Below are 11,947 nucleotides of genomic sequence, written 5' to 3'. Positions count from 1 at the left end.
ATTCCCACACTTTATAACCTCTGGTCTATGCTGCCTGTACTTGGATTTGGGCCAAAAAGGGCTTCAGAATTCGCTGGGGGCGCATTCTGTAAATTCTGATATGTGGCCCCTGTCACGCGTCCGCGTGGGTCACGCGGTCGCGTCATTTGGAGCTTTTCCTTGCCACGCGGTTGCGTCAGTCATGCGGCCGCGTCGCTGTTGATTCGTGCTTGGCACGCGATCGTGTCGTCCATGCGATCGCGTGGATACCAGTTTCCTTAAAGCTCCGTTTTTCTTTCTCCTTCCATTTTAGTATGTTTCCTTTTCCATCCTTTAAGTCATTCTGCCTTAGAAAATATAAAACTACTCAACACACTAATCACGGCATCGAATGGAAATAAAGGTAATTAAATTAATTAATTTTAAAGCTTAGGAAACATGTTTTTCACAATATGACATAATAAGGAAGGGAAAGTGAAACCATACAATTAATGTGAATAAGTAGGTCAAGGATTGTAAAAATTACTCAAATTAAGCACAAAAGAACTCATGAAATATGGGTTTATCAACCTCCCCACACTTAAACACTAGCATCTCCTCATACTAAATCCAAGGTAAATAATTAAGGTTAAAGTGATGGAATGTCATGCAATGCAACCTAATTTAAATGCAAGTACCTAAATGAATGATGCATCATGCAACTCTAATTTATTCACTCATATATAAAGCTTACATGTAGTCAAGTTAATTCACATTCTCAAGGAGTCATGTATATATATATAGCCAACCCTTAAATAATAAAACATTTTAGCAAATGAGATGGGAAAGAAAACATTGTACAAACTTGCAAAACAATTAGTAAATTAAGTACAGATATATGTTGATGAGTTATTGAACCCTCACTAGATTTTGTGTTTACTCTCTAGTCACTCAGTGTTTATTGGGTTTATTCACTCCATTTTTCTTTTTATTCTTAATTTCTATGGCTTTGTTCTTCATCTAACCAATCAACAAGTATAGAATATAGTCATACCAAAAAGTCATGAGGTCTTAATTAAGGTTGTAATGGGGCAAAGGTAAAGGTAAGGATTTATGTATAGGGTTAAGTGAGCTAATAAGCAAATCCTTAATTAGACTAAGATCTCATCTTAACATACATTTTTAGCAAGATAAAACTTCTTTACCTATTCTCCCATATTATCCCACTTATTGTTACATGCTCATGTTTCACTCTTTATTTTTTATCCCATGTGCATTGTTTTTATTTTGCATTGGGGAATTTCTTTTGTACCCCCTTTTGTTCAAATGCTGGAAAAATAACTTTCTCTCTTTTTTTTAATGCACATGGTAATTGAATCACTTAGATTTTCTCATGAGCATGCTTCCCAAATTTTATTTTATTCCTTTTAACTTCTCTTACCTTTTTGTTTATATCATCCATGTTCCCAAAAGGTTTCCCACATTTAACTCTATTCATGATTTTCTATCTTAAGCTAACCAAGGATTCACTTGGGATTTTCTTTTGTTTTTCTGCTTAAGGCTAGTAATTTGGCTAAATAGAATAAAGGGGTTTTAAAAGGCTCAAGGGGGTTAACAAGGGTGATGTAAAAGGTAGGCTAATTTGGGGTGAGTGAGCTAAAATCAAATGATGGCCTCAATTATTCTCTTGGTATATATTTATTCTATATTCTATAATTGGACATATAGATTAAAGCAAAGGAAAGAACATCAGAATAAAAATAAATGTAACACACATAAATGAAATTATGGTTTGAATGCAACCATACAATTTAAGCTCAATACTCACAGGTTGTGTGTTTTCTAACTCAAGCATCATATATCATTTATATATTGTATGCAGGTTTAGTTAAAAATTTCCATTATTCTCATAAAAAAATTATTTAGGGTAGCTTTTAAAGTTTTAATGTTCCTCCTTGATGAAATGTTGTCAGGTTAACTACATCATGTAATGCTATATACAAGTTTTGTGGATTTAAATCTGATATGTTCAATTTCCTAGCTTACTTCCTTTTTATATTTTTCAATTTTAAACTATACTATCTTATGCTAAAAAGGGTAAACTATACTAATTAATCCACTAATAAATCAGAATTGCAAACTAAACTAAATAGCTAAAATAAACTAAATGGCTAAAGTATGAACTAAAGATGCAAAATGCAGAAAATAGAGTAAAAATACATAAAAGCAATGTATAAGTACTCAGAAAATAACAGTAAAAGGAAAAAATACAGAAAAATATCCAAAATAAAAGAAAAAGTATGTAGTGGTTCACCAAAATAAACGCCAGAGATGGCGACCTCCCCACACTTAAAAGGAAGCATCGTCCTCGATGCTCAATCAAGCCGGGTGTGAAGGAGTGTCATCACTGGAAGGGATGGTAGCGGGGGTCTCAGTGGTGTACTGCTGGAGGGCTTCTGGAATCTTCAGAGTTCGTTCCAGGTATAGATTTTTGGAGTTTGCAAAAGCCGGGTACTTCAACTCACAGTACCAGTTTGCAAATTTTATAGGATCAGTTGCAGGGAGTAGCTGGTCAGCTTTTTCCTGCTGTGTGAAGTTCTTCTCCCGCCATGAAGAATCATGCATTAGAGTAATGATGGACTGGGAGAAATCTCCTCTCTTGCGCTTGCCAGTAGCTTTGCCTTTTCCTTTCCACTGTGAGGCAGACATCCTAAAAAACAGAAAAGCAGGATATGGATAAAAATAGGAAAGCAATTAGGCAATTAAATAAAGAGGTCAAAGCAGCAAGGGAGAAATAGAATAAGGAAAATGAGTAAATGAAATGTGATTGAATTTATGTTAAATGGAAAAATAATCAATATGCCATGTTTAGAAAGTTAGAGGAAAGTGAAAATAATCAGAAGAGAGATTAAAAGTGTTAGTATGGTTAGAATTTGAAAAAAAATTAGGAAATAAAATTAGGGAGTTAGTAAAGTGTGGGTTAAAGTAAGTGGCATAGAAAAATTTCATATAACAAGGATTCACAGGTAAGAATAGAAGTACTCATAATCGAACAAGGAAAACAGGGTGATGCTGATTCGAATAGAAATAGAGAAAGCAAAAATTGGAATCAGTGAATCACAAATACGGTTTATGAACCAGGAAATCAAAGAGGATAAGAAAGTCTGCCATAGCATTCATGAAATGGTTTGGGTAAAGCAGAGTAAAACAGAGTTCAGAAATGCCAAACCAAAACATGAATGGAAAAAATTTTAAAAAATTTGGGCAGCATTCCGGCTAAAATTGGATTATCCCGAAAAATAAACAGTAATTATAGCAGTTCATATGAATTTAAAAACTAGATGCAGAAACAGGAAACTTTAGAGTAACAAGCAGCAATTGCAAGAAATCACTACATATGACCGAGGTCACAGGAACGGCAAAATTGCAGTTATGATAAAACATAAACAGGAACAGTGCAAGTAAACGGACCAAGATCCACTAACCACAGCCTAAGCTACCTAACAACCTAAAAATCCACTACAGAATGCATATCTATCTATCCTAATGATGAACAGAAACGGAAAAAAGTACAGAAAAAATGACGAACGGATAAAAGGGGGTTGCGTTTTGCGGAACCTGGTAGGCGGAAGGGGTGGATCGGGGAAGAAGGTGGCTGTGGCGGCGTCCGGCACGGTGGCGGGGCACGGTGTCGCGGTGGCGGCTGATGGGGGCAGTGGCGGTGAGGGTTTTGGGTTAGTGATAGAAGAAGGGGGGTGCGGGTGGGTGGCGGAGCTGGGTGGCCGGCGGTGGCGGCTGGGTGGTGCTGGGTGGTGGTTGGAGGGAGAGGGAGCAGAGAGGGAGAAGAGGGTTGGGGGTGGGGGGGCTCGCGACTGATAGGGTTCGCGGGCTAGGGGGGTTATATTTTCGAATCTACGCGGCCGCGTGGGGCAGGCGGTCGCGTGGTTGGTACGAAAATGGGAGTGGCGCGATCTCGTGGGGTGCGCGATCGCATGAGAGGGGGGAAAAGAAGGGTGACGCGATCACGTGGGTCGCGTGATCGCGTCGCTGGAGTTTGTGCTAAACGCACGACTCCAGCGCCGTTTTAGCGCAACTCTCTGTCTCCTTTTGGGGTGATGTGCAATCCATGCAACGCGATCGCGTCGCTCACGCGGTCGCGTGGGATTGGTATTGTGCGATTGACGCGGTCGCATGGGGCATGCGATCGCGTGGGCCAATTTGTGCGAAACGCACAAGGGCCGCACGATTCCAGCCTAACTTTTTGTTCGTTGGATCCTTACGCCGATATATATATCATGCGGCCGCGTGGGTCACGCGGTCGCGCGGGTGGTGTTTTCCGCGATATGACGCGATCGCATGGGGCATGCAGTCGCGTCGTGCACCCTTTTATTTTATGCATGAAAAATGCAGAATGCAATGATTAACATGAATGTTATGCATGATTCCAGGTTTAATAAATTAAAATGAAAAAGGAAAAATGAAAGCAATTAACAAGAAATAAATTGAAAAAGAAGCGACCATACCATGGTGGGTTGTCTCCCACCTAGCACTTTTAGTTAAAGTCCTTAAGTTGGACATTGGAGGGGTATCCTGTTATGGTGGCTTATGTTTAAATTCGTCCAAAAATCTCCACCAGTGCTTGGAATGCTAATAGCCTCCGGGGTCCCAAACTAAGCACGCAAAGCTTCCGAACAGCTTTAAATATATTGTTAGGCTCCCGGGCTGACAATTGTCAGAATAAACTCCAGGATTCCAAGCCTTGCTTTTAAATCCGCCTCCGTCTTGATCTACATGTCTCCATTCGGGTGGGTTAAAAAGTAGAATCTCACCTTGGTGACCAAACTTTTTCCGTGATCCATGTGATTGAGCATGATACCAATCCGTGTACTTCGAGGTGAAGCGTGGAACCTCATTAAACCTTGTGCACCAGCTCTGAGTACGAGCCATTTCCCTCTTACTCTTAAAGCCGCAGAGAGCTTTAAGCTGGCCATCTGTTTCAAGCAAACCATATTCAAGTGAATAAGTAAAGTTATAATTTAAGGATTGTACCCACTTAAAGCTTGTATTAGGTGGTAATGGCCTTGGGATAGGTGTTTTTGGTGGTTCTGCAAGTTCCGTTTCCTTGTGCTCTTCTGTGAATTCCTCCACTTCTTTGCAAAGATCTTCAATTGTATCTGTGTCCTGGTCAAAGTCTTCTGTGTCTTCCTCATCACTTGAGTCATACATTGGAGGTTGAGAGAAATCTACCTCTGCATCATCTTCATATTCACTTGGGGAAGATTCTTCGATCTCAGAGAATTCACTTGCGGATGCAAGTTCATCACTAAGAGAGCTAGACTTGTGACTATCATCATCAAGGGAATTTGTTTCTTGGATTATTCCGTCTGATTCTTTATAAACGATTTGCCTTGGAGAAATATCCTCCTTAGCATCAACTATAGCATCCTAGACGGAGTTTTCCTCAATTCTGGATTCCCATGGAGGTTCAGCATCTCCTAGATCTTCAACCAACTCTTCTTCTTGAACAAAGACAGCTTCTTCTAATTGTTCCAATACAAATTCATGCTCTGTCTTGTCCACTGGAGTTTCTGGCACTTCCTTCATGCTCTGCTCTTCATTGGGCTGTCCACATGGAGCTGTGGTTGATCCTTGTATATTTGAGCGCCTAGAAGCCCATTGAATCATCGCTTGCTCCAGTTGTTTAATGGTTGTTTGAAATTTAATTACTGTTTCTCTTAAGCGATCCTCTGCTTCTTGGGTTACTGGACTTGGACATGCTACAAAGGAAAGTGGTGATGGTTGGGAGCGATTGGATTGTTATTGGGGTAAGGATGGATCATATGGTGGCGAATGGTGAAGAGAAGCTTGTGAGTGTGGTGGTTCAAGGTTATGTTGAAAGGGTGTTTTATATGTACGGGGTGGGGCTTGTTGGTAGTTACAAGGTTGTCCACCATGTCTTTCAGCTGGGTATACAATAACCAATAATAAGGCACACGTTAGCAGTTCCCCGGCAACAGCGCCATTTGACGAGAGGATTTTTACCAGTAAAGAGATTCATAGAAACAGTTGCGTTGTAGATATAGTCTCTAAACCGACAAAAATCCCTTCGTACAAACGTTTTGGGTGTCACAAGTAACAAACCCCTTTAGAAATTGTTAACCGAGTATTCAAACCTCGAGTCGTCTTCTCAAGGAACTGTGAGGAAGTATGTTCTTACTATTGGCTATAAAGGTTGTAATCGGGGTTTAGAAGATGAGAAGCAAGTAATTTAAATGACAAGTAAAGTAAATGGCAATTAAAATAAATAAATACTATAAAGCAGACTTTTGGCAAGGTAGGAGAAGTCGGAGGTCTAACGTAGTTATCTCTCTCAACTATAATGAAAGTTGAATCTAAACTCCACTTGATCAACCTGTACTAGGGCAAGGGAAAGTCAAGGGACTAATTAAATTGACCTTTGAATCCTATTTATTTCCTAAGGAAAGATTGGGATTACTCAAGTTCAGCTCAATTAGCAAGATAACGATTATCAATTATGTTGAGTTTAATAACTGTTGAGTTACTAAATTCTTAACCAGAACCAAAAAGGGAAAAAGTAAAATTGCTGGAACAGTAAAAATATCCTTAGATGGGAAGCAATGGTAACATAAATCAAAGAAAACAATCATAAACTGAAAATACCTCAATTATCATTAATTCAAATAACAGTCTGTAACATGGAAGAATTCATAAATCAAATTATAATAATCAATTCAAATGTTGGAATAAATAAATGGAAGTAAAACTAAAAGAACATTAAACCTGGGATCCAGAGTTACTCTTAAAACAAGAAGAAATCCTAAATCCTAAAAGAGAGAGAGAGAAGATCTCCCTATCAACTAAATCTAAATCATTGAAAGGTAAAATATGCGAGCTCCCTTTGAATGGGTGCATTCCCACACTTTATGACCTTTGGTCTATGCTGCCTGTACTTGGATTTGGGCCAAAAAGGGCTTCAGAATTCGCTGGGGGCGCATTCTGTAAATTCTGATACGTGGCCCCTGTCACGCGTCCGCGTGGGTCACGCGGTCGCGTCATTTGGAGCTTTTCCTTGCCACGCGGTCGCGTCAGTCATGCGACCGCGTCAGTCATGCGCCCGCGTCGCTGCTGATTCGTGCTTGTCACGCGATCGCGTCGTCCATGCAATCGCGTGGATACCAGTTTCCTTAAAGCTCCGTTTTGCTTTCTCCTTCCATTTTAGTATGTTTCCTTTTCCATCCTTTAAGTCATTCTGCCTTAGAAAATCTGAAACTACTCAACACACTAATCACGGCATCGAATGAAAATAAAGGTAATTAAATTAATTAATTTTAAAGCTTAGGAAACATGTTTTTCACAATATGACATAATAAGGAAGGGAAAGTGAAACCATACAATTAATGTGAATAAGTAGGTGAAGGATTGTAAAAATTACTCAAATTAAGCACAAAAGAACTCATGAAATATGGCTTTATCAATGCTCAAGAGTAAAATTATAGTTGGGTTTTGCGTTGGGTCACCCTCTAATCACTGACACTAGTCCTTCCCAAGGGAGAGGATTAGAACTGGTGAATAGAAACTGACTTCCAACTTGCTTAACTTTCCTTTATTTGTTAAAGGATAACTGAGCAGGCGACCTTTAATTATCACTTTTATCTTGGGAGAACTCCATCAAGGATAGGGCTTCCAACTAATCTACTCCCGGTCAAGGTTTTTATTTAAAATACATGAATTCTCTGATTTAATTTCCTGTTTATCAACTCAACCATTTTTAGAAAATATCTGATTAATAAAATAGCACATCTTTCTGCAACTCGTTGGGAGACGACCTGGGATTCATACTCCCAGTATTTTAATTTTAATTTTGTGACAACCCCTTCTAAATTGATAACTAGATTTTTGGTTAGTTAAGAACTGTACTTACAACGTATCTATTATAATAATTTCTTAACTCGCCTTTTTCCGCCACGTCAACCAAGTGGCACGCCCAGTCCTTTCTTTTGTTATCTTTGTGCATTGGCGTGCCACGCCTGGTTGCTCAAGTGGCACGCCTAAGTGAGATTGAGAGGTTGGCGTGCCACGCCTTCGACTTCAACTGGCACGCCCAGTCTTCAATTGTCTTCAACCCCTTCTCTGGAATATTGTACCAGCGTGCCACGCCATGCTGTTCAAGTGGCATGCCCATGGATTTGTGAACTCTTCAAGCTTGGCGTGCCATGCATGGGTTCTTAAGTGGCACGCCCAAGTGACTTCTTGGGGCTAGCGTGCCATGCCTTCGATAGCAAGTGGCACGCTATAGTGGAGGTTCTTTTTGGAATGGTGAGTTGGCGTGCCACGCCCCTTTTGCTCAAGTGGCACGCCCATAGTAGTTGGTGGGTTAGGCGTGCAACGCCCCTTTTGTGTCCTCCATTGTTGCTCTCTGGAACTTTGTACTAGCGTGCCATGCCCAGTCCCTGGCGTGCCACACCCTCATGCATGCTTGGACTTCCCCTCTCGAATTTAGTAATGGCGTGCCACGCCTAGCTCCTGGCATGCCATGCCAGTGCATTTTTGTGGCCTTTGCTCCCAAGTGGCACGCCAGTTTCACACGTCCAGCTTCTTGTTTGTCTTCTACCATGATATTCATCAAATAATGCATGAATTGTACTAATCAAATGAGATTTATGCTCTTTTATGGTCTTCTTTATGCAAGAATGAAAGGTAGATAATGCAAGTCATCATAACACCAAACTTAAGCTTTACTTGTCTCAAGCAAATCAATGTGAGTAAGCCTTTATAACTTGAGGCCTTAGCTTTGAATGATTGCAATACAACTAAGAGTAAAACTAAGTTTTCAACACATGTATGAATGTTTTAATGTCACGAAAAACTCTTAGATCCTTGAAGGTTCTTTCAGGTACAGGCTTTAGGGGTCCTTTCTATTGATTGTCACCTTGAAGTAGCAAGGGTTGTTTTGCTTTCTTGACCACCACTCTAAGTGTTTTGTCTCAAGACAACCCTTTAATTAGGCTTTCAATTAGCACTCCCAAACCAGTTGGTTTTAGGGTACTAGGTGTTGAGACACCCCTAAGAATTTACTTGCCCAGGTCTCTTCTTGACACATCTTCACCACCAGCATCTACTAAGATCTTTAATTTTTTTTGAGCTTTTTAATGTTTCTTTTTTTTTATCCCAGTAGTTGATGCTCAGAGCCTTGGGCCTTTATTGCTTACTACCTCTTGGTTCTATGGATATTCAAGGGGCACCCCTTAACCTTCCCTTGTTATACCTTCTAGGACTAGTTGCCCTCCATGACACATTTTCTTTTTAGTTCATCCAAGGTTCTACACTTAGTTTCTTATTTCTTAGTTTTTTTGATGATCTCTCTTGGCCTTGGTCTCTCTTATTGTTTTTGCACAACTCACAGTAACTCTTATGGAGACAAGCTCTACTTTTATTTATGTTGAAATGAAGACTTGAAATACATGGCATTTTCTTTCTTGTAAACTTAAAAGACTCATAAAGATTTCAAACATGAATTAAAACTAAGCATAAAACATAAACTATCCTAGCATGATTTATTCAAAAAGTAAATCAAACAAAAGTTTAAAACATGATTTCAGAAATTAGAAAGTGTCAACCATGGGGCTTAACAACCTTGAGCAGCTTCATTTTTAGTTCATTGGCCCCTTCCCTTTGTCCTTCTTCTTGGAAGGGGAGGAGCCACCTTCATCTGGCTTGGAGAAACCTTCTTGTGCTTTGACATCCTTGGGCTTCCAAAATCCTGCCCTCCTCATATAATTCCTTTCATCTTCCTTATGTTTGGCTAGGATTTCCTCTTGTCTTGCACTTAGCTCTTCCATTCCTTGCATGAAGGTTAGGTATCCTGGGTTTAGAGTGGCCACGGTGTTACACAAGTGATTCAGCTTCACTTGTGTATTGATGTCATACTGCCTCTTGGATAAGATTCTGGCATCATAGAGATTTCTGAATTCGGCTAAGTTTCTGATTGACATCTTCCCTCAAGTGGTGTAGGTCTCCCTTCATTTGGTGTACATCTCCTTGCAATTATTCCCAGTTGAATCCCTCTGTAAATTGTTGATATTGGTAGTGTGGTGGTGATTAAAGTGCCATGAAGTGAGGTTGCTCTTCTACCTCTTCCTCTTCTTGTTGTTGTTGTGGTCCATGACCATGAGCTCTTTGTTCTCTAGCCCTTTGAAGTGGGTTAACAGCTACCACTTTGGCCATCTTCTTGACAGTTATGAATTTGTCTTGCTTCACAAGCACCTCATCAATAATCTTTTCAACTCCACCCTCATCACATAGCCTCTGTATAATGCTGGGGAATGCCAACCTTGTGTTGTCACTGGTGCTTTTCAGCACTTTATTGATGTTGTTGGTGATCATCTCCCCCACGTCGACATTCTCACTTTTCATGATGCTGTAGATGAGCATAGCTCTCTCCTTGGTCACCTCTGAAGTGTTGGACGTGGGGATTAGGGACCTCCTCACAAATTCTAGCCACCCTCTAGCTTGGGGGCTCAAATCTCTTCTCCTCAATTGCTTGGGTATCCCATCCTTATCATTTATCCAACGCATATTCAGCACACAAATTTCATTCAGGATCTCATCAAACCCAAGGTCTTGCTGCTTCATTCTTTCTTCATAGCTCCGGGTGGAGCTTGTCCTCTTCACTATTAGCATCCTTTCTATCCTAGAGGGGCTATAGTCAATGGACTTGCCCCTTACAGAGCTAATGTAGCCATAGTATTGTCCTGGTTGAGGTACAACATTAGCATAAAATTCCCTCACTAGGCTCTCTACCACCTTCCTTGGTGGGTTGCATAGGAGTGACCAACCCCTATTATTGATCTCAATGTTGATCTCAGAGATTCTCATTCCTCCCTAGTTGAAACCCAACTTCTGGAATGATCTCCCTCTCACTCACCCAACCATAGAATTAATTTTGGTTGAATGCGGAGAGGAACTTGTAGTCATTGAAATAGCTTGAGGATCCAGAGGTTGGTTCCTTGGTTTTTCTTTCCTTTGAGGCTGAGCTTTTTGGTGGTGCCATTAGGTTGAGAGAGCGTGTTTGAGGTTGTGAAAAAATGAGGGTTGCAAGAAAGAGCAAGCAAAATAAGGTTTTGCTCCAACACCATACTTAGGACTTGATTGTCCCAATCTAGAAAAAGAAGAAAGAAAGTAGGGGAAGAGAGATAGTAGAAGGTGAAAAAAGAAAAGAAGGTGAAGGGTGTATATATGCTTTTCGCGTATGAATAGGGTTTTGAAGTGGGAGAGGAGTTGGGGAGATGAGGTATTTATAAGGGGTGAATGGTGTGGTCGAAAGGTGGGAAATAAAAGAGGGTTAAATGTTTTCCCACTTGGGGAGTGGCGCCTAGCGTGGGAAGAGGTGCCAACTCTTTTCTCACAGTGTCTTCTGCATGTGTTGAGTTCCAAAGTGCAAGTACACTTTGACTTCCTTGCTTTGTGAGTTGTTTACCATGTGGGCCCCATCTTCTCTCCGGAAATTGAAACTGAACCCATTAGTAATGACAAAAGAACCCCTTCACATTCTTTCTCATCAAGAGTGATTTAGATTGCAACTGATGGGTGTCCCTTGGGACACCAAACTTAATCCTTTGGCATCTTAATAAATTGGTTCCATCATTATGTATTTAATGTGTTCATAAGAATGGAATAACACCAATCTTTTCATTTTCTTTTGATTCCAATTCCTCTGAACTCATTAAACCACGTTCATGTTCTTACCCAAAACATTAAGTGCTTTCAATTTGGGTGACTTGGGCTTGATAGGTGATCATTGGTGGTGGCCACACCAAACTTAATCTCTGGGCTTACTCTTCAAAATCAAGCTACTAATTATTTGTAAGCCTAGATTAAGTGAGTGAGAGTGATGACAAGTCATCTTAGCCTAGTTTCACTAGTCTTTTTCTTTTGTTTTCATTAGAATTATGCACTTTCTTGAGCTACA

The sequence above is a fragment of the Arachis ipaensis genome, chromosome B07, assembly GCF_000816755.2.
Source record: "Arachis ipaensis cultivar K30076 chromosome B07, Araip1.1, whole genome shotgun sequence".
In the NCBI taxonomy this organism is placed as follows: Eukaryota; Viridiplantae; Streptophyta; class Magnoliopsida; order Fabales; family Fabaceae; genus Arachis; species Arachis ipaensis.
Note: the sequence above shows the minus strand (reverse complement) of the source record.